The 23,514-nt window shown below is 46.1% G+C and overlaps 1 long non-coding RNA gene across 3 annotated transcripts in view; it reads right to left on the bottom strand.

The window, feature by feature from the left end:
- Positions 1–6,799: 6,799 nt before the first annotated feature.
- The window catches only part of LOC128352139 (uncharacterized), a 78,157-nt gene continuing 61,442 nt past the window's right edge, over positions 6,800–23,514 (bottom strand). For all 3 annotated transcript variants that reach the window (XR_008320226.1, XR_008320228.1, XR_008320229.1), the window contains 2 exons: positions 8,340–8,512; positions 6,800–6,945 (listed from right to left, as the gene is read on the bottom strand). This is a non-coding gene — a long non-coding RNA (uncharacterized LOC128352139). The remainder of the gene's footprint in view (positions 6,946–8,339; positions 8,513–23,514) is intronic.

Genomic DNA, 23,514 nt, shown 5'->3' with positions numbered 1-23,514 from the left:
CGAGGTTGTGTTAAGAGTAGAAATACAACTTTGATGTCAGGATGAAAATCATCTAGGACAACTGGGTGTCCTGGTGTGTCGTCTAATAGAAGTACAGTTTTCGAGGGAATATCATTTTGGGAACAATACAGTATAACTTCAGGCACAACATGTCTTCAAAAATAGAGTTGTCCAAGTCTTGAAATTAAACTTCCGCCCAACAGGCAGAGACGCTTTTGTTATGCCCTTCAATGCTTTAGGGTTCTCAGAATGGTGAACAAGGAGTGGCTTAAGCTTAAAATTGCCATAATAATTTCCTCCAAACAAAAGGGTTCAGTGATCTTTTGCAGTTTTAAAGACAGGCATGATTTTCCTTCCTTGGAGATGTAGGTACTCTTAGGCATCTTTTCCCAGAAAAGTCCAGTCTCATCAACATTCAGCATTTGAGGAGCACTGTAGCTTCTTTTCTTATAGCAACAAATGCCTCAATAAAATAAGTGGTTGTTTTTTCATCAGCACTGGTAGCTTCCTCACTCACCTTAATGTTAGGTAACTTTGCCTTAGCTGTTATCCATTTAAACACCCACAACATGCCTCAAGTGGTTCAACATCTCTAGCACTTTTACCTATTTTTCTTCTTCAAGGCTTTAAAAGACTAAGAGATTATTCACACAATTTGTGTGGAAGCAAGGTAGGAGGAAAGCTACCCAGAAGGAAAAGCTACCCAATGAAAAACTGAGGTCATTCACACAATCAAACAATGAGGCGAGTCTTGTGATCAGTGAGACTCACTGGAAGGGGGTTTGCAGGGAGAGTGGGCTTAGCCACTCTGTGATCCGGAAGGCATCTGTGATTGTCTGTGATCCAGAAGGATTGTCTGTGATCCGGAAGGCAGCCCTGGGATCACAGACAATTGGATCGGCCACCCACACGACTTCTGGCTCCGTCACGGAGCCAGCGGGGGCTTAAGGAATCGGGGGCCGCATAGCCCCATGGAAGTTCCAGGATGCCCTGGGCTAGTGTGCAGGGCATCCTGGAGAGATCCCCGAACCTGGGAGGATTCTTGCAGCCTCCCGGTTGAGGGTCTACTCATGTGTCGCTGCACACCATGGCAACACATGAGCAAAAAGATGCGGCTAACGAAGCGCTTGCTCCGTTAACCTCATCTTAGGAGAGGAGTATTTTTGAGGGCTAGCTGCCAAGAGCCGCATGGCTCCCGTTGCAGCACATGACCACCCCAAAGCGGGCTAGGCTCCCTTAGCCCACTTGTGGGTGATCGTGAGAATTGCCTCACTCTGTTTTACCCAGGTTTTCCTCCTAGCTTCTACACAACCAAAAATTGGGAGCAGACACAGCTTCCAAACCCAGGTGGAACACAGTTTTTGATTGTGTGAATGGCATCTAAGAATCTTTTTTTGTATCAACATGAGGCTAACAGGCACTTTACGCTGATGTTGGTCTTCAAACCACAAAATCAACAATTTTCCCCTGTTATAAAGGATACCACTGTGCTCTCACTTTCTCCCTCTATTATGATTGCTTGCAAGTTTGAAAATTCGGGTTTTGTCTTGTTCCGATGGTAGAACAATGTAAACCAAGCACATACCCAATATGTTATGGTGTCCCTCTTTTCTCTGAATGCTTTATTATAAGGGCATTCACACTCACAGCCTAACCCATGCTAGGGCAGCCCAGCCTGGGTTAGGCGATGCTGCACCCGCACCATGCCCTACTGTCAAACCCAGTGTTTAGCCGAGGTTACGCGAATCTGTGGCTCATGATTGTCTGGGCGATTGTTGCCGAGTTAAACAGCTCCCCCCAGGACCTGGCCCACCACCATTTCTGGCAGTGAGCTGGGGGAAGGAGCTAAGTAGAGAAGCTGTTGCGCTTGTGCCCTGGGGCACCCTACGATGTAGGAGGGGGAAGTCCTCCTGCTCCCAACATTCCCCTCCACTGCCCCACTGCTCATGTGGGTGTGTGATGTTTTGGAGGGGAGGACGGCAGCTCCTGGTCTGCCAAGAAAGGCAGGCGAGCTCCTGCGTTCCCCGCCGTCCATCCAACCTCCCCAGCAAGGTTGTGTGCATGACCTCTATGTCTAATTGCACTTCAGAAGTTATGGCTTTACCTTTCCTTGATTCAGGTGTATGACTACTTGTACACTCACCAGCCATGTGTTACAGGCTCTGGATGTCACAGTCCTTATTCTGCCTTTCCCCCTTGTCCCCTTTTTCTTTCCTCTATGAGAAAGCCTCAATCAGGGCCAGATGGTCTGTGTGGGGAGGTTAGTTCATCTTAAACTGCATCTCATAAGTCTTTATTCTATATTTTTCCCTTGTCCCCTTTTTGTTATTTCTACACCAAGGCCTTGGTCAGGGCTGGAGGGTCTGTGAGAGTCTGTAAGGTGAAGTTGGCTTCACCTTAAACTCTCATCCTTCTCCTGGCTTCCTTCCTTCAGGCATCTTGGAGCACTCTAGCCCTCCTTATTCTTCATCCCTTCTTTATCATCGGCCTGACACAACTCTCATGAGAGTCTATCCCTTCTCACAGGATCTCAGGCTCCTGTGAGACCTCACTGTGAATGCTCCCAGGCAGCTGTGCTGTTTGGTGTCCCTGTCTTTCCCCTCATAGTTGTCAAGGCATGGAAGGCAACTTCAAGAGCGGGGAGGTTGTCTGCACCTTAATCCCCATCTCCTGATTCCTTGTCAGTCTTGGCTCAGCTGTTTCTTGGGCTGCAAAACCCTCTGGTGCCTCTACTCCCTCTGGTCTCTTCTCATCATTAGCTAGGGCTTTAAATAGGTCTTGACAATTGCTGCCCATCTTGGAGGGGGCAATATTTCACCTCACAAAAAAATGAGCTCCTGCAAGACAGCCTCAGGTATCCCAGATCCTCCCCTTCCCGACTCCACCCCTGTTGCTCTAAAATGGCCCCATCCAGCCTGGGTCCAGACATGCTGGCCCTCTCTGCTTTGCCCTCAGCACTCCCTTACTCTGGGCACAGCATTGCCACCAAGCACCTCTGCCCACCCACTGAAACTTTGTACTTCACACCTTGCTTCCTAATTTGTTCATATAGTTATTTATTATTTCTCTGTGTAAACCGCCCTGAGCCATTTTTGGAAGGGCGGTATAGAAATCGAAATAAATAAATAAATAAATAAATAAATAAATAAATAAATAAATAAAAAAAATGTGGGTTGGCATTTGTTTGCCCAAATATTAAACTAATAATATGTTATGGAGCTTTGTTCATATGTGTCACGGCCTGCTATCATGCAAGCCCTGTGATTAGAGAATCTTTACCGCTGACACCAAGTGAAAACCTTTCTCTCTGGCTGTCTCCACTAAACAGCCTGCCAGACCTCTGTATCCTACCCACCCTAGGTGGAGTGTTGTGGCACCTATGTGTGCGGAATTCACTACAGATAGGTCATTCTCACGACCAACAGGGCTGGGGCTGGGAAGAGCTGGGGGAAGGCAGGTAGTTTCCTGCCTTTCCCCACATGATCTGTGTTGCTCCTGGTCTCCGCCGTGCCACCTGCCCACATGATCAGCCCTGCAGTGAGTCTGGCAGCAATCGGGAGTGGGGGAAAGGAAGCCAGGCCCCCAGGTATCCCACAATGCACCACGCAAGCAGTGTGGCACACTGGGATATCTCCCCATTGCCGGACCACTTCTTCCCCTCAGCTTTATGGCTATGATGGCTGTTGGTAGCCTGGTGGTTGCTGCCAGCTGTACGCTCACCCAGACAACCTGGGTGTAAGGCAGGAGGCGCATACATGCCCTCCCACCTCACTTTTACCCTGGGTTAAAAACCTAGGCTACCTGGGGGAGAAGCACTGAGATTAGGAGCAATCCTGGCATGTCTGACTTCACCATGACCTTCTCCTGTATACTGTCCCTGGATACTGACCTATTGCTTGTTTGACCATGTTTCTTGCCCACTCGTGTTGGACTGCCTCTCAGTACTGACCTTTGCACATGTGATCTTGACCTTTCCTTATCCTATGGACTGCTTCCAGCTTCTACTCTTGGCCCGACGACTACAATTTCACGGACTTATACTACTCTGATAGGCTCACCAATTGCCCAAAGAGGAAGCCACCACAAAGCCCTATTCCACATGACTGCCCTGATACACAGAAGGCCCCCTCTGTAAGTTCTTAAAGATTCAGCAGACTCAAAATGGGAGGAGACAGTTGAACAAGTACCTTGGTCCTCAGCGCTAGCACCTTAAATCATGCACCTTCTGGAGGACAGGTGTAATATGGTCCACACATCCTGCATTCTCAAAACTGCATTCTGGATCAGCTGAAGTTTCCCAAGGTCCTTCAAGGGCAGTGTCATGTAGAGTCTGTTGCAGTAATCCAGTCTCTACAAATCATTGACCAGGCAGTCATGAGATTCACCTCCAGTTCAGACACTGAATTGAACTCTTAATATAAATGAAATCAGACACAGGCCTATATTCTATATACATATTAGTATTTTGGGGTGCTCATAACGGGGGGTCTAGCTTTAAGGGCGGGGGTAGTACTTACCCCTCTCACCGCTCTTCCCCCTCTGGCGCTGCAGTTAAAGGTGTAGTTTTTGGGGTGGCAGCATTCCTCCCTGCCGCCCCTGCCCCTGTCGTTGCCTGGAAGTTCTGAAAAATGCCAGCACGCATGTGCTCGTTGCAGTGCGTGTGCGCCCATTGCTGCCGTGTGCGCGCCGCACACGTCATATGCTGCGTGTGACGTGTGCAGCGTTCGCACGGCAGCGATGGGCACGCACGCTGCAACGGACACATGCGTGCTGGTATTTTTCAGAACTTCCAGGCAACGACGGGGGCAGGGGCGGCAGGGAGGAACAGTGCCGCCCCCAAAACTACATCTTTAACTGCAGCGCCGGAGGGGGAAGAGTGGCGGGAGGGGTAAGTACTACCCCCCCCTTAAAGCTAGACCCCCCCCCCCAGTGCCGGACTGGCCAGGTTCTGAACCAGTTCGGAGGCTTCTAACATGGCCTCCGGACCGGTTTGTGCACACCACTACTCCACAACCAGATCACCATCTTCCCTCTCCACAGGAAAAAAAATAGGTCCCAAATCCCACCACAATATCTCCCTCTGCCCAACACATTTCTAGTGGTGGTTCTCATAACTCCCTGCCTTATTTACTGGTACAGATACATGATAGAAAATCACCCGCCCCACTTTTCCAAAACACTGTTGATACTACATCACCAGCAACCAGAAAACTACAAGCCATCCTCAAAAACAGGAGGGACATGCACCCAAATAAAAGAAAGAGGAAGAAAAGAGAAAAGGGGGGGGGGGGAAAGAGAAAGCACCTCCCCCAATACTATATTTTTGACAGGTAAACGAAAAATAAAGGTCTGCCCCACTAACTTGGTAAAGAGGCACCTTTTAACGTGGTGATTCTCTCTATTTAGCAGGGGGAGAGTAACTGGCCCTATCCATCCCTAGCACAGTAGCTCCAGTGACTGTTGTTGGTGTCTATCCTAAGTTTCTTTTTAGATTGTGAGCCCTTTGGGGACAGGGATCCATCTTATTTATTTATTGTTTCTTTGTGTAAACCGCCCTGAGCCATTTTTGGAAGGGCGGTGTAGAAATTGAATGAATGAATGAATAAATAAATAAATAAATAAAACAACTCCCCAAGCCAAACTGGTACCTTGGATAAGAGGGGGAAATGATGCCACTGCCCCCAAACCCCTTACTTCAGAACCACTGCCCACCATGTGGCAGCAGCCCCTTGCTCTTACTAATAGTCTCATACACACTAGGAGGAAAGAGCCTGGTGCTCTTGCCCTCAGCTCCATGCTGAAGCAGCTCACCAAAAGAGGAGGCTCCACTGGTGGGTCAAGCCCTGACTGAAACCCTGCCACCCAGAAATGAGACCACCAGGTCACAAACGGACTGTTCTCAGTGGTGGGCTTAGTCCCAATGGCGCTGCTGTTGAATTCTCGATCTGTTTTCTCTCCAGAGTCTTCCACTTTAGAGATCAGCTGCCTCGTCATCACTACCATTGGCTAAGCTTATGGCATGGCATGGAATGCTCAGGAATGTGTTAACTGCTCAGGAGTGGGAACTGCCAGTGCATATGGCCTAGGAAAAGATGGTGCTGTGTGGTGTGTTTATGGGAAGGAATGGAGAGAAGCAAAGAGGTGGCATTATTGCCGCAGTTAAGTGACTCCTCTTCTTCCTAATGTCACAGATAAACCTTCCAGGCAAAGAAGTGAGAGGCACCCCGCCAACCTAGCTCTCTAAACTGCATCTGCCCTGTCCATCACCTGCTTTAAGAAAAAGGAGGAATATGAGTGTGTGATACATTTCTGTTCTACTTTTCAGCCTGACTTTTTAATGATTTCTAGTTTTAACCTTAATTATCATGAGATTTAATCTGATCTGTTTCTTTATTGAAATTGTTTTATTCTGTGTGTTTTATTTTAATCTAAACCACCTTGAGCCACTTCAGAAATGTATTTACTTCAGGTAAATAAATGGAATACCTACCTACCTACCTACCTACCTACCTACCTACCTACCTACATAAAATGTACCCAGGTGTACCACAGAACATCCAAATAATCAGTACCCAATGAGTCCGTCTATTCAGAAAGCAAAGAGAAGCATCCAGACTAGTTAGTCATGACAAAGCACCATTGAAATCAATGAGAAAGGTTAGTCATGGCTAACTTAAATCCCAATAATTTCAGTGGAACTTAGTTATGACTAACTTAGTCTGGATGCTGCTCTTTAATAAATAATGATGATTTATACTGTATTGTCAGTATAATCTAAAGTATTGTCAGGTACCTTAAAGAAGGGCCATGTTCAGAAGTGGGTATCGCCAAGTGAGTTTCCCAGAGGCATTTAGCTGGGCCATGTTGGAAACAGGAGGCTGGACTTGATAGAGCTTTAATCTGCTTTAGCAAGGCACTTGTTCATCCAGTTAATTTTAAATTATGCTGCAAAAGAATATATGTTGATATACTGCAAGACAACACAGATCTCTGCCTCTAGATGGCATTATATTGCCAAGAAATATTGATAATCTTTTTAGTAGTCTAAATACCTGGACTTTGACAGTCTATGGAAAAGTTTTATGTTTCATCTGTTATGACATCTTTGATTTTGAAACTAACTGAACCTCAGAATACCCTATCAGTACCAGAGCAAAAAATCAGGGGTGTTGTGTTGTGTTGTGAAAACTTCTGTACACATAGAGTACAGGATATTATTTGGGAAAGTCCTTAATGTTTTGTAGAAGCTGTGATAATCAGCTGGTGGAATCTGAACTGAAGTGAATGAGGGTGCCTTAGCTGTTTTCTCTAATTGTATAGATGAGATCTCATTTAACATGCTCAATTTAGAAGAATAACCATTTTCTTCACGATTGCATTTTCTTTACCTAGTGGCATTTTGGTGAAGCACTGTGCCTTGTAGAAATGCATACAGTGTCAGAAGCATGGCTTAGCAAATGATTGGGTAAGCTGCACCTGTTGCATTTCTGCCTGGATGCATCCTTCCCAGTCCAATGTCCAGCTGAAAGTTCAAGGCAAAGTGAGGGTGCATGGAGCTCAGTTTCTCAAGACAGCATAAATAGGCGGATTAAAAACCCTTACAGTTTATAGGGGGAAAAGGTAAGATGGACACCTTAAGATGCAATGTCCTTGCTCTTTATGACTGTGACTACAAATATCTATATATTGCTTTTCAATAAAAGTTCTCAAAGTGGTTTACATAGGAAAATAATTTTTTCCCATTGTTTTTAGAGCATGAGGGAAAATTCAAAGCACTAACTCTCATCTTAAACTGATTTTAAAAAATTATTGTTGAATTTAAATATGGAGCAATAGTATGTGGGTCTTTGAATAATCTATAAGGTTCTTTTTGTTGGCCACAAGCCTAGAAAATGTTATTTTGCTCTCCCAGAATAGAATGATGCTTATTCATTTGTCTGTCCAGGTATTAGCCAAGTAGATTACATAGTGTTCTGAAATCTGCAGGATTCTCCTAGTTGTCACCCTTAGCTCAGAATTTTCAAATATGCAAATAGCAGAAAGGTTAGAGGGAGAAGATTGGTCTAGTAGCTACAAATGTCACAATAAACCATAACTATGCACTGAGAGACTCCTTTTCTTGCTCTTGTTTATAGGCGCAAAGAGCATTTGAGGGATCTCTTGAATGGTCAGTGTCCCCAAACACAGTGGGCAGGTTCAGATGACTGAAGAGATGTGGTTTATTCAGTTGTGAATGTGGCCAACACATTCTTCCCTCCCGTTACTTCCTTGGTCCTGTTGCTGAGCTGTTATATCAATGGCTGCATTCACATGTAACAGCAAACTGCGGGCAGACAAACCTGAGGTTAATTTTTGTAACCAGGAATCGCAGCCCAGACGTTCGTCCATCTGTAGCCAGTCAACCTCCATTTTCAGGATAGGGGAACCACTCCCTGTTCCTGGTCTGCCGAGGCTGCATACCAGCAAGCTCCGTACTGCTCGCATCCCGAGACTAGGCAAGGCATCAGAACACCTGCAGGTGAAAAGGATGAACTTGAGCCAGCTGGGAATAGACATTGTAGGGGAGCACCACAGAAACTGCACTCAAGCAAGGCGTGAGTCCTGGAGCTACTTGGTTCTACAGCGTACCCGGGCGTTAAGGCCTCGAGAAGCCATCAGTGGATAGGGGCTGGATAAGGGTTGGGGCTGCTAATGCACACTCATTCTGTCTCTTAATGCAGCAGCGGGGAGTGTCTTCCTGGGGCTGTGCGATGGGCAAGGGGACTTTCCACACCGGGAGATGCAAGATCCCAAATGGGAGGGGGCTACTCCCAAACCATGAGAGGAGACAGTTGTGGGGCTGAGAGGGGCTTCTGTGACACAGCGTGTGTCAGGCGCAGTGCTTCTCTAAGAAAGCCTGAAAGGGTAATGCTCTAACAGCAGCAGGAACAAACACAAGCAATACAAAACCAGCAAATCTCTAAATCTCTTAGCAACAACAAAGCTAGGCACACAATTTCCTTAAACAACTTAATGCTCTAAATATGTAATAAAATGATGAACAGAGGACATCCAAAGATGGAAAATCTTAGATGTTAGTTTCAGGCTGCTTAGAAAAGGAAAACTGGAAGAGAGGCTTAGGCACAAAAAGTGTGATTTCCCCAAGAAACACCAAAATGTGTCTTGCCAATTTTTGGGAGCTTCCACCAATTTCAATTAAGAATATCTGTGTATCTGCCCATGTACATTCTCCAACAGATCTGTTACTAGAACTGCTCCAAGGTGCTGGCTAGACACCATGACTATGCTTTTGGCTTAATGTGGGGAAATTAGCTTGGCTTGGGGAGCAGTTCGGCTTCAGTATCAATTGAAGAAAGTTTGGAAACTGTATTTGGAAAAATGAGAAGGCGTAATTGCAATTCCAAAGCTTTATTAAAGGTAAAAATGGAATTACAGAAGGCAAAAAGAGAGTTTGGTTAGGCAAGACAATATAAACAATTTAGCTAAAGTTCTAAATGAGAGTCTTAGTAAAGGCTTGTAGCAATTTGGCTAGAGTTCCAAATCAGAGCCTGCTTAGAGGCTTGCAACGTAAAAGTGCCTTAAGAGCAGGGAAGAGAGCCAGAAAGAGATGGGAAGGGAGAGCTTAGAGGGAAGTGAATAGTTAGTTATTACCAATCCTTCTTAGGTGCATTTCAGTGTGCGTTGGCTGGGCAAACATGCCTCTTTCTGGGGTAAAGTGTGGGGTAGAAGTGGGGAGAAAGAGTGAGATGGGCAGCAGCAACCACGGCTTGCTTGTGGGACTCTGTAGAGTCCATGTAGAGTTACAGTGGCATCTTCCAGCATCCAGAGGTTCCAAGTTCTGAAGTCTCTTAGCTTAGCCATTGTGGCTTGACTAGGGTATTTGTCTCCAAAAACCTGTCTTGAGGTAAGTATTGACTTACTCAGGAGGTTTCTCCTCCCCTGAAGTTCAAGAGTTCCTATGCATAACAAAAGTGTCTATTGCTAGCTGGATGCAATCACTCTAAAAGTACAGTGGGTATAGGAAAGAATCACCCCCTTTGATAGACCTTAAATTCTGGTTCCCTTACATCCTGAAATGAAAACACAAAGAAAATTCCCTTCACCAGCTGTACTTATCCAATGCAACCTATAACATCCAACTGAAAAACATCACAATTACAGTCCAGAAAAAGTGTCAGAAATAAAAAACAAGAATTACTGAGATTGAAAAAGGATCACCCCCCCAATGTCAATATTTTGTTGAACCACCTTTTGCTTTAATAACAGCCTTGAGTCTGTTGGGATACTTCTCTATCAACCTTGCACATCTAGACGGAGCAATATTTGCCCACTCCTCCATACAGAACTCTTCAAGTTCGGTCACATTGGATGGTGTGACCGAACTTGAACCGATGGTGTGACCCCCAACATTTCCCTCTTCCTCAGACCGATGTCCTCCTCGCCCAAGACCTTCATTCTCCCTGACAGCAGAGGAGCTACCAGCCCTGGAGTGGGATGCCTCTATCACATCCCTGAAGGTCTCGTTCACATGCCTCTCTGTCTCTCTGAGCTTCTCCAGATCCGACACCTTGGTCTCAAGGGAACGGATTTGTTCCCCGAGAGCCAGGAGCTCCTTGCACCGAGCACACACCCATGACTTCTGCCCATGGGGCAAATAGTCGTACATGTGGCACTCTGTGCAATACACTGGGAAGTGCCCCTTCCCCTGCTGACCTTCTATCTTCATACTGTTTTAATTGGCTCTTTACAGTATTTAGGGAGCTTATTGTCCGTTTATTAGAAAGGGAAGGATATGTACTTACGTTCTCTTCTCCACCAGGCTCCTTGTGATCCTTGTGATCGCAGGGGCATGTTCCAGGCTCCCCCGCACACTTCCTGCTAAACTCCTGCAAAACTCCAACTTTGCTATCCCTGTTCGCTATGTTATGTTTGCTATGCTCTCGGGCCTTCACATCATATGTAGAGTAGGCTTCCAACTGTCACACAGGATGTGAGTCAAAGGAAGGAATGTGGGGCCCCTCCCAGCCCTAGCTGACTCCACCCCCACTACTAAGTAAAGAGTGCCTTTAGGTAACCCTAAGAACTCCTAGCCCTGTGATATCTTAACCCTAACAAGTAACCCTAACAAGTAACACACAGAGGGATAGAGAGACTAAGACCTACCCCTTAAAGAGAAACAGCCCCTGCAGAACTCCCCTCTTCCTGTTAGTTTGTTTGAAGGGGAAAAGGCTAGATGTTTAGAAGGGCTTGCTCAGCTTCTCAGCTGTGTCTGCTCTTCCCAGAGTAGCCTTCCAACTTCCCAGAGTAGGCTTGGTGCCAGGCAGGGGTGTAGCTATAACTGAGCAGGGTGTGAACTGGAGATAGCTATGCATGGACTGACCTGCATAACTGGGTGATAGAGCCTCACCCTTTCTTGTGGTTTTTGGATCACTGCAGCACAATGGAAATACCTCTGAGGTAAAGAATAGGTCACCCTTACACAGGACTCCCAGAGTTTTGCAGGCCTGCCTGTTAGGCAATAGCTTGGAGACTTGAAAGGCCCCCCAAAGGCCAACAGAGCAATTGCCTGAAAAGCACCATCTCATAGGGTGATGCACACAGTTCTGGCAAGATCTACCCCACCTGGACCACTATTTCAGGTGTCACTGGGTGCCGGGGGTCATGTCCTGAATGTGGCAGGTTTTTCACCCGGCAGCCTGCAACAGGAAGCAACCATGTCGAGTTCAATGCCCCTAAATATTAGTGATGTAGCCAGGCCCTCAATTTTGTTCCTGGCCAAAGGTACAGCCAGCTCTTCTGCTAGAAGATAACTGGTTCAAGACATGAGCACATTGGCTGGTGCCAGCAAAGCCGGCAAATAGGAGGTTGTCGAAAGAATGTGCCATGGTGTTAAGCCCTGCTTGCTCCCTTAGGGCCCATTCTAGCATGGAGTTGGAAGGTTTCAAGGGCCACTCATGATATGGAACATCCCATTGGTAGCGCTCTATCTACACAGTAGTGCCCTTCAGACTGGCAAAAATCTGTTGGGTGCACTGGCAGAAGGCTTAAGGCCTGAAGGCAGACTCAATGTTGCACTTGGCTATCAGCACTGAACAACTGCAATTGCACATCATCTTAACTGTGTGGTTGAATACAGTAAATCTCACTGAGCACAGCTCGGCTAGTATGCTGTAATTCACAGAGGACCCGTTTGAGAATGAGAGGACTGATGGATCAGGCAGAACTGACCGGAGAACTTCTTAGGGATGACTCCCAGTGGAGAAATGGAGAAATCCACAAATTTGGTAGGGGGAGAAACAAAAGGGGTCGAGCAGCCTTCCCTGGACAACCTCCCTTTGAATCTTCTTCTGTACCACCTCCTCCATATCTCTCACAGACCTCAGGTTCCTGACATTCACATGAACACTCACAGCTCACTCAGAGCTCACTGGGAATATGAAAGGCTTTTGCAAAACCCGAGTAAATAAGCTGCCTCCTTCCACTGGGGAGATAGCTTTAGCAGTTCCTGGAGCACCTTAAGCTTGATTAGGCTGGGTCCCCTTTGCAGCTGACTTGACCACCCCTCCAGCACCCCTCCTGCCTCTTTGCTAGTCTTTGAAGCTAGTTCTCTGGGGTGTAACTTGAGGCATGAGGCACAGGGGTGTTTGCCCCTACACATTCCACACTCGTGACAGAAGTGGCAGGGGGAGCGAGTGCAACACCCACCACTGTTGTACTCCCAACACAGGAGTTGGGGGCTGAGCCTACTGCAAGGAGGATGTCAAAGACCCTCCAGGAGTTTTGGAGATCAAATGGCCACTGTTCACCTGATCACCTTGGATCAGTCTGGTTGGAGTCATGATATGAAGCCTGCTTCACCCAGGCTGCTGCCCATCCCATGACGGAGGGGTCCATGACAGCCCTCATGCAAAAATTGTGGATATAATTAAGCTATGCATTGCCAGGAAAAGTCCATGATGTCCTGGTAAATAATGTCTAAATATATGACCAGTGCCGGGCTGTGCCCTGGCTGGACCTGGAGCACCACATCAATATACTAACAGCCCTGAGCCTTTGAGCCCACATATCTCCCCAGGGCTTATGACCAGTCATGTGGCAGGAGCTGTGCAGAGCCCAAACAGACTTTACTGGGGCAAATGCATGGTAGGGGGCAGGAGACGACAATCCCATGTGTTCCTGACCTTTGAGGAACTCAGGCTAACTGCCACTGCCGGAGGCCTCTGGTGCATACAGGGGGCAGGGAAGGAATTCCAAATCCTGTTGCTGGCGCAGCAATGTAACACTGCCAGAGAGATGTTGGGCCTATGCTTCCACTGAATTGGGGGCCCATGAGGTGCTCAAGCCAACTGCCTCTTCCATAGGCCTATGATGTGCCAAAGGGGGAGAGGGGTGGGGCTCTGAGCCCTGCTGCTTGTGTGGCAAAGCTGCCACTAGCAAAATGATTGGTCCCAGAGATCATGGAGGTCTGGAGAGCATGGTTCCCAGCCACCTGGCATGGTCATTGGGCCAACTGCCACCCCGTGACCCTGCTCACACTGCCCTCTCCAGGAGGTCCTGCTGCTGCTCTTTGTCACTGCTGCTGGTAACACCAATTTCGTCATTCACTGAATTGTTGCCCAGAGCTCTGCTCCCCGATCCTCCTCCCATGGCACTGCTACTAGGGTGAATGGCAGCCAGAGGGGAGCCAGCATAATGTGTGCTGCTTGGCTCTACCTCCCTGCTGCCTTCCAGCCAATGGAGGCTGGCCTTTTCCCTGCCCTCCATCTGAAGAGGTGTGAGGCAAATCTGCCATGCCCAAGACGAGGCCAGGCATTCAGCAACAATGATGGCATTGTCAGACAGACACACATCCCGGCACACCTTTTGGAACTGAAAGCACTGCAAGGTGCTGTAGTTTAGTTTGTCCCATCATGCTTCTTAGTTGTGTAGATGTCTTAAAGCACTGAATAATCTTTCACAGCTATAGCTACTCACTGGGATGGATAGTGCAACTTATATAACTTTTAAAAAACTGGTCCAACTGGTGCAGCTTCACTAAGAGATCAACGGCTGCTGGAGACTTCATTTCTGAAAGGTATTGTGGAGCACCTGGGAAGTTTCATTCACAGAATGTATGGGGCAAGGCTAGCATGCATCTTAAACCTGTACCAGAGATAAGTCTTAGTCTCTCTCTCTCTCTCTCTCTCTCTCTCTCTCTCTCTCTCTCTCTCTCTCTCTGATTTGCCAGGGCTAGCATTTGCCAGGGCTAGCAAACTCCAGTGTTTTAGTCTGTCACAGCCTGGAGGGGGTGCAGTCATCTAGGGCTAGAGGAGACCTCACATTCCTTTGACATTCTTTTGACTCACATGCTGTGTCTCAGTTGGAAAACTATTCTCTACATAAGAGGTGAAGGCCCGAGAGCATAGCGAGCAGAGCATAGCGAACAGGGATAGCAAACAGGATGTTGGAGTTTTGCAGGAATTTAGTGGGAAGAGTGTTGGGGAGCCTGGAACAAGCACCTGTTATCACAAGGAGCCCGATGGAGAAGAGAAGGTAAGTACAAATCCCTCCTTCATAATCCTGAGAAAGGCTGTTTGAACAGTTAAATAGCTGACCATTACAGCTGAGACCTATCCTTCTAATAAACTATATCTAAATACTGTAAACAGCCAAAAAAACCAGTATGAAGCTAGAAAGCCAGCAGGAGAGGGGGCACTTCCCAGTGTATTGCACAGAGTGTCACATGTATGACTATTGGCTCCATGGGCAGAAGTCAAGGGTGTGTGCTAGGTGCAAGGAGCTCCTGGCTTTCAAGGAACAAGTTTGTTCCCTTGAGACCAAGGTGGCGGATCTGGAGAAGCTCAGAGAGACAGAGAGGCATGCAGACGAGACCTTCAGGGATGTGGTAGAGGCATCCCACTCCTGGGCTGATAGCTCTGATGCTTTCAAGGAAAATCAAGGTCTTGGGGAATGAGGACATCAGTCTTAGGAAGAGGGAAATGCTCCTTTAGAAGGGAACCCTTTCGTGGATTATGAGCACATATCTTCTTGCACAGGAGATACTCCTCCAGGGGGGCTCCTGAGTTATTCGATCATTAGAGGTATAGAGAGATGGGTTTGTGACCCACGTGTTGATGGCACAGTGACTTGCCTGCCTGATGCAAAGGTTGCGTACATCATGCAGCATCTAGATATGCTGTTAGGCAGTGCTGGGGAGCAGACAGCTGTCGTGGTGCACGTTGGCACCAACAATGTGGGAAAATGTAGTTGGGAGGTCCTGGAAACCAAATTTAGGTTGATAGGTAGTGTATTGAAGTCCAGGACCCCCAAGGTAGCATTCTCAGAAATGCTACCTGTTCCACGCGCAGGTACAGTGAGACAGGCAGAGCTGAAGGGTTTCAATGCGTGGATGAAATGTTAGTGCTGGGAGGAGGGGTTTAGATTTGTTAGGCAGTGGGTTACATTTTGGGGCAAGCAAGGCTTGTGCAAAAGAGATGGGCTGCACTTGAACCAAGATGGAACCAGACTGCTGGCACTTAGGTTGCAGAGCATCTTTTAAAATGACGCCTGGGGAATAGCCGACAGCAGCTGGACAGTATCCAGTTTGGCAGATGCCATCCCTTAAAGTGCAAAGGTGCAGAGGATTCAAATAAAACAGAAGGGTACAGAGCAGAACCACATAAAGAGCAGACAGAAGGCTGTGCCAGCTGGTCAAAGAGTCAAAAGAAAGATAGCAGACACCAGAGAAGAGATTCAGCATATAGGTGCTTATATGCCAATGCCAGAAGCCTCCGAGCCAAGATGGGTGAGCTGGAGTGCTTGGTTGCACGCAGAAATAGATATAGTGGGCATAACAGAAACATGGTGGAACAGTGAGAACCAGTGGGCACTGTTATCCCTGGATATAAACTCTATAGAAAGGACAGGGAGGGCAGTCTTGGAGGTGGAGTAGCACTATATGTTAAAGAAGGGATAGAATCTAACAAAGTAGAAAACCTAGGTGGACTGGAGTCCTCCACAGAAACCCTGTGGGTTACAATACAAGGCCTGAAAGGAAATGTGCTACTGGGGACATGCTATTGCCCTCTGGATCAAAATGCTGACAGTTACTGGGAGTTGCAGGAGGAAATCAGCAAGGAGTCAAAGAGAGGCAGGGGTAACTTCAATTACCCACACATAGACTGGGTAAATTCACAGTCAGGTAATGACAAAGAGGTCAGATTTCTAGGTAGGTTGCATGACTGTGCCCCTAGAACAGTTGGTCTTGGAACCAACGCAAGACAAGGCGACCTTGGACTTAATTCTGAGTGACACCCAGGACCTGGTGCGGGATGTATGTGTCATCGACCCTTTAGGGAACAGTGACTATAGTGCGATCAAATTCAGCATACATGTGGGGAGAGAATCACCAAAGAAGTCTAAAACAGACACTTTGAATTTCAGAATAGGAAACGTCTCCAAAATGAGGAATATTGTGAAAAGAAAGCTGAAAGGGAAAATCAGGAGAGTCACTTTGTTCTAGAATGCATGGAATTTACTCAAAACCACAATACTAGAAGCCCAGTTAGATTGTATACCCAAAAGGAGGAAAGGTACCACTAAGTCCAGGAGGATGCAGGCATGGATAATGTCAACAAGTAATGCCAAGGAAGCCATAAAAGGGAAGAATACTTCCTTCTGAAGTTGGAAGGCCTGCCCAAATGAGGATAACAGAAAGGAACACAAACTCTGGCAAAAGAAATGCAAGGTGACAATAAGGGAGGTGAAAAGAGAGTTTGAGGAACATTTAGCTAAAAGCATCAAGAGGAATAACAAAAACTTCTTTAAATACATCAGATGCAGAAAACCTGCCAGGGAGGCAGTTGGACCATTAGACAATGAGGGAGTGAAAGGGATTATTAAGGAGGATATGGAGGTTGCAGAGAAGCTAAATGAGTTCTTTGCGTCTGTCTTCATGGCAGAGGATACTGAGCACATACATGTTCTTGAACCAGGCTTTTCAGGGATGGAGCCTAAAGAACTGAGTCAGATAGTAGTGACAAGAGATGATGTTCTAAACTGTCTGGAAAAACTGAAAAGTAGCAAATCGCCAGACCCTGAGGGCATCCATCCAAGAATCTTCAAAGAACTCAAATGTGAAATTGCCAACCTCCTTGCTAAAATATATAACTTATCCCTGCAATCAGGCTCTGTACTGGAGGAGTGGAAAGTAGCAATTGTAATACCGATTTTCAAAAAGGGAACCTGAGGCGATCCAGGAAATTGAAGGCTGGTTAGCTTAACTTCCATTCCAGGCAAACTGATGGAGAGCATCCTCAAGGATAAAATTGTAAAGCACATAGAAGAACAGGCCCTGCTGGGAGAGAACCAGCATGGCTTCTGCAAAGGTAAATCTTGCCTCACCAACCTTTTGGAGTTCTTTGAGAGTGTCAACAAGTGTGTGGATCAAGGTGATCCAGTTGAAATAGTATGCCTGGACTTCCAAAAAGCTTTTGACAAAGTTCCTCATCAAAGACGCCTGAGAAAACCTAACAGTCATGGGGTAAGGGGACAAGTACATATGTGGATTGCTAACTGGTTGAAGAACAGAAAACAGAAGGTAGGGATAAATGGAGAGTTTTCACAATGGAAATAAGTAAGAAGTGGGGTCCCCCAGGGATCTGTACTGGGACCGGTGCTTTTTAATTTATTCATAAATGATCTAGAAATAGGGGTAAGCAGCGAGGTGGCCAGATTTTCAGATGATGCCAAACTCTTTCTGGTAGTGAGATCTAAAACAGATTGTGAGCAGCTCCAAAAGGATCCCTCCAAACTAAGGGAGTGGGCAACAAAATGGCAAATGCCGTTCAATGTTAGCAAGTGTAAAGTGATGCACGTTGGGACGAAAAACCCCAACTTCAAGTATACGTTGATGGGATCTGAGCTGTCAGTGACTGACCAAGAGAGGGTCCTGGGGGTCGTGGTGGACAGCTCATTGCAAGTGTCAACTCAATGTGCGACAGCTGTGAAAAAGGCCAATTCCATGCTAGGGATCATTAGAAAGGGGATTGAAAATAAAACAGCTAATATGGTGCGGCCACACCTGGAGCGCTGTGTACAATTCTGGTCACCACATCTTAAAAAGGATATTGTAGAACTAAAGGTGCAAAAGAGGGCAACCAAGATGATCAGGGTCTAGAGCACCTTTCTTATCAGGCAAGGCTACAACACCTGGGGCTATTGAGTTTAGAAAAAAGATGACTGCGGGGAGACATGATAGAGGTCTACAAAATCATGCATGGAGTGGAGAAAGTGGATAAAGAGAAATTCTTCTTCTTCTTACATTACACTAGAACCAGGGGTCATCTCATGAAATTGATTGCCGGGAAATCAAGGACCAGCAAACTGAAGTATTTTTTTCACACAACGCATAATCAACTTGTGGAATTCTCTGTCACAAGATGTGGTGACAGGCAACAACCTGGATGGCTTTAAGAGGGGGTTGGATAACTTCATGGAGGAGAGGTCTATCAACAGCTACTAGTCGGAGAGCTATAGGCCACCTCCATCCTCCAGTGCAGGATGCCTCTGAGTACCAGTTGAAGGGGTAACAGCAAGAGAGAGGGCATGCCCTCAGTTCCTGCCTGTAGGCTTCCAGTGCCACTGGTGGGCCACTGTGTGAAACAGGATGCTGGACTAGATGGGCCTTCTGCCTGATCCAGCAGGGCTGTTCTTATGTTCTTAATTTTTAAATTTGGTTTTAAATGATTTTAATGTTAATGATTTTAATGTTTTAATGATTTTAATTGTTTAGTTTAGTTTTGATTTTAATTGTTAATTGATTTTAATTGTTTTTGTTTGGATGTAAACTGCCCTGAACCATTTTTGGAAGGGCGGTATATAAATAAAATAAATAAAAATAATAAGCCATATATGGATCATTGTTTAACTGAGTACTGTCTACTCTAATTTGCAGTCTCTCTCTCTAAAGTTTCAGGCACAGATATTTTGAAGCCCTGTGTGAGATTTCAGGGATTGAATTTAGGATCTTCTGCATGCAGGTACAGCTATGGCCATGATCTGATCCCTCCCAGTTGCAGTAGGATGGTTTCAGATAAGGTGATGCATGTGGTCAAGCTTTTTCTCTTGGCTCATGCTTGAGTTTCTAAAGACACGTTTTAGATGGCTGTTGCTTCGATTTCATAATCAAGGGAAATGGACGCCATGAAATACAGTTCTGCAGAAGACAGATGAAAGGAGGAAACCCAGCTCAAACCCAACTAGTTTTATAATCTGAAAGCACAAAGAGGATGTGGTAATTGGATGCATGCCAATTGGACCCATAGCAAGACCACAAGGACCACCACATCCGAATACTCACAGCCGTTATCACAAGACAGACAGATGGTTACAGACCAGTGAGATATCACATTAGTGGCATCTACTTAGGGGAAAACAATAGGTTTAAAAATAATAGTACATTACATCTACAAAGATAGTTTTCTGGGTCACTTGAAAAAAATAATGTTTCTACATGTATCCACGAATGAATGCTTAGAATGGGAATTTGCATACAATAGCATTTAGTGCCATGACAAGCATTCAATTTTGTTTCATATGATGAACCATTACTAGTGTTGGTAGGCTGAAATAACTTAAAAACAAACCAGGAGTCTGTCACCTTTCTAGGCTTATAGGTAACATACTATTGCAATAAAACATTCACTATCAGCACAACTATATTCAGTTTTTCTTGGTCAAAGATACACACACACACACACACACACACACACACACACACACACACACACACACTCTTTGTATGGGCTTAAAGTGCTATTCCCAAATGAGATCACAAGTCAGAGCAGTACTAAATATTACATTCTCCTATCCTGAAATTTGTTTCATCCATGATGGATTTCTTTTACACTTCTTGCACTGGACTCTTTCACTAGAGTCCAGAGCAAGATGTAGACAAGCTTTGCTGTGTTGGAACATATCTGCAACTATTATTCTCTTTTTATTTGATGACGAACTATTGCCTTCCCACTCAAAAATGTTATAGTGTGCTTTTACACCTTTGAAAAACCCTTTCCTCTGACTATTCCAAAAGGGTCAGAGAGGGTAATTAAACTTACACAAGTTATGCATGCACAACTTAGATAATGAAAATTAAAAGTCACAGGATAAACAGACCATGACACCTGGATCCAAAAAGTCATTTGACTAGTCCTGGGCACCTCAGAATTCAGAGGCGCTTTCTCAAACCTGTATTCCACATCGCAAACCACTTTTGAGACTAAGAGGAACTTCAAAAGCAATTTGTTTTATGGCCTGGGCACTTTCTATTCCAAGAGGTGGGGAGGCAAAAAACCTACTGTTCATGCCCAGTCCCTTAGAATCATGCCTAAAGGAGATCTTTGGATGCTAGCCAACAAATATGCCACCCCTTGATTGGCTTAACTACAGCTTGCATGCCACCTGCTGATAGCATCACTTTAACAAGTGATGATATATTTTCCCATTGCCTCATTCATGTAAAGTAAACTGGTTGCTGCAGGAGGCAGAGATATAGTGACTGGTCCAAAATCAGCCAATGAATTTTATAGCTAAGCTGGGAGGGTGGAGTGGGTTTCCAGGTCTTTCTGCTCCCTGTCCAATGCTCTAACCATGACACCACTCTGGCTTTCACTGTATATTCAGAGGAATGTACTGTTTCTAATAGACTACATTTAGGTTTTCAACTTCATAGCCTTATTCTCAAGCCATATTCTAAAGCATCTAAAGCTTTATTCTAAACTAACTGGTAATCTCCAAGTCTGACTACTGCAATGCCCTCTATGTAGGGCTGCCTTTGTACATAGTTCAGAACCTTCAGTTAGTCCAAAATAAGGCAACCACTTTGGTCTCTGGGGTATACCAGAGAGACTACATTATGCCTGTTCTTAAACAGTTGCAAGGGCTGTTGATATGTTTCCAGGCAAAGTACAAAGTGCTGGTTATTACCTTTAAAGCCCTGAATAGTTTAGGCCCAGGTTACTGGAGACAGCGCCTTTCTCTACAAGATCCCCACTGCTCATTGAGATCATCAGGAGGGGTCCATCTTTGGGTGCCACCAGTTCATCTGGTGGTGACCTGGGATTAAGCCTTCTTAGATGTGGCCCCTAGGTTGTGGAACATGTTCCCCATGCATATAAGAGGATTATCTTCCTTGAAGGCTTTCAGAAGAGCCTTAGACCCATCCTTTTAGCCTGGCTTTTACTGATATCGAGTTTTAGCTTTAATTTTAATGAGTTTTAATCTGGTTTTAATTGTTTTTATTTGAAATGTTTCATACAGCAATAGTAAGTAGCAGTCTAATGGATGTATATTTGACCACAGGTGCAAATGTTTCTTCATAATCTTCTACATATTTTTGTGCATAACCTTTGGCAACCAATATTGCTTTATATAGCCGGATATCCCCATCTGCATCACGTTTGGTTGTAAAAACCTATTTGCATCCTATGGTTTTCCGAACCCTCAGGTAGTTCTACAAGAGTCCATGTCTTGCTCTTATAAAGAGATAGTGATGGTCGGCAGCCGCTCCAGTCCTGTCAAACACCTTTTAAAGCCCAAGGAACCACTCTCCAGGTGGAATTCCTAATGGTGGGTCTTTAGAATGAAGCAGAGACTGGCTGTTAAACAGACTTTATGTAAGCTCAAAGTGGTAATAGGGATGGACAGGGTTAGAGACAGGGGAGCTATTCTGATGATCAGTGGAAAGTGGGCCAAGGGTGCTTAGCCCGCTTTCCGTCAATCGTGAGATTCACCAGGCTCGCAGCCAAGCCCGGTTGAGTCTAAGCGGGTCCGCTAATGGGTCTGCAAGCGGTCTGCTAACCCAGGCTTCCCGATTGTGAGTAGCTGTAGTGCGGCTCCGTGCTGTGGCTACTCATGAGTAGATCCCTGGAGGGGAGGTGAAAAGCCGCCTCCCAGCTCCAGGAGTCTCTCCAGTATGGGCATACTAGAGCTTCCGGGGGCCGCACGGCCACCAAACTCCCCAGCCCCCGCTGGCTCCGTCACAGAGCCAGCAACCATGTGGGCAGCTGATCCGGCCACCCAGGGCTCCTGCCCTGATCATCTACGGGGAGAGTGGGCTTAGCCCGCTCTCCCCACTTAGCTTCACTAACCGGGTCTCACTGATCGTGAGACCTGGCTCAGGGTCTTTTCTGGGACTGGTGGGGTTCCAGGGAGGGAGTGGGAAGGACAGGATATGTCCTATAGGTGATAGGCAATCCAACTATGGCTACATTAGTCATATTTTTAATCCATCTGTCCATGTACACTGAGTAAAACGTCTGCAGTGGGTGAAATCTGTGTGTCACAAAGCTTACATCATACCATATACACACTGTAGTCTTGTTATCATTGTTATAGAAACCATTCTAAGTGTGGAGCCCTGCTTTGGCAGAGCGAAACTTTTAAGCTGCTTGTACATAAATAAACTTGTTTGTGTTTTATTTTAAAAAATCATCCTGTGTCCAGTGCCTTATACCTTCTCCCCACACAGCCCTCAGATACTCTACAAGGGGTTGTCAGGATAAAAACCCAAGCAGAAAGAGCTTGGTGGTGGCAGCAAAGACTAGATAAATAGAAGTTGAAATAAATACATATTTCTCTGTAATAGTGGTCTACATAAGGTTGTTAACCTCTCTAGTTAGGGGTACAGACCCTCCTCAGTAGCAATGTTCCCGGTTGACGAGTAGGGTGTCGCTCATCACAGAGATGCAATCGCTTCGTTTGCCGCTGGCTAGGGATGTGCATGAACTGGATTTCCTGGTTTGGTTCAAATTTGAGTTGAATTCAAACAGAACTGGGTGGTTCAGGCTCGGGGCCTGGTCTGGTCTGACCATCGGAGGCCCCAATCTGGCTTGCAAGCCAGTTCAAGGGGTATACTTGTAAATTGGATCCCCCTTTACAAATAAAGTAAAGGATTCCCCTTTACAAATAAAGGACTTTGCTAAAAGTAATTGTGGGTGGTGGGTGGGGAGAAACAAAAAATGTAGCATGTAGTAAATACCTTTAAAAAAAACAAGCCAATGGCTGTGACGGTGGTGGGGATAGGATGGCAGGGGGTGAGGAAAAATGCAGTATTTTCCTTTAAAATCAATCCAATGATGGCAGTAGTGGTGGCTGGGGGGGTGGGCCGCACAATAAAAAGTACTGTATATTCCTTTAAATCCAGCAGATGGCAGGGAATTGGATGGTGTGGTGGAAGTGGGAGGGGCTCCAACCCCCATGGGCCTCCCATATCTCAGACCCACTCATGTTGCAGCCCATTTAGGGCCTCTGCACAGGTGCACCTGCCATTACACTGACATCTGTGCCTACGTAGAGGCCCTAAATGGGCCGCAGCATGACTGGGCCTAAGATTTAGGAGGATGGCAGTGGTGTTGGAGCCTCTGCCACACCATCCAATTCCCTGCCATTCCTGTCACACCATCCACTGGATTTTAAGGAATAATACATTGCACTTTTCTTCACCCCTCTGGCTGCTGCTGCCATCCCATCGCTGGC

Source organism: Hemicordylus capensis, chromosome 3 (genome assembly GCF_027244095.1).
Source record: "Hemicordylus capensis ecotype Gifberg chromosome 3, rHemCap1.1.pri, whole genome shotgun sequence".
NCBI lineage: Eukaryota > Metazoa > Chordata > Lepidosauria > Squamata > Cordylidae > Hemicordylus > Hemicordylus capensis.
The sequence above is the reverse complement of the archived record's forward strand: the minus strand, read 5'-3'. Positions and strand labels throughout refer to the sequence as shown.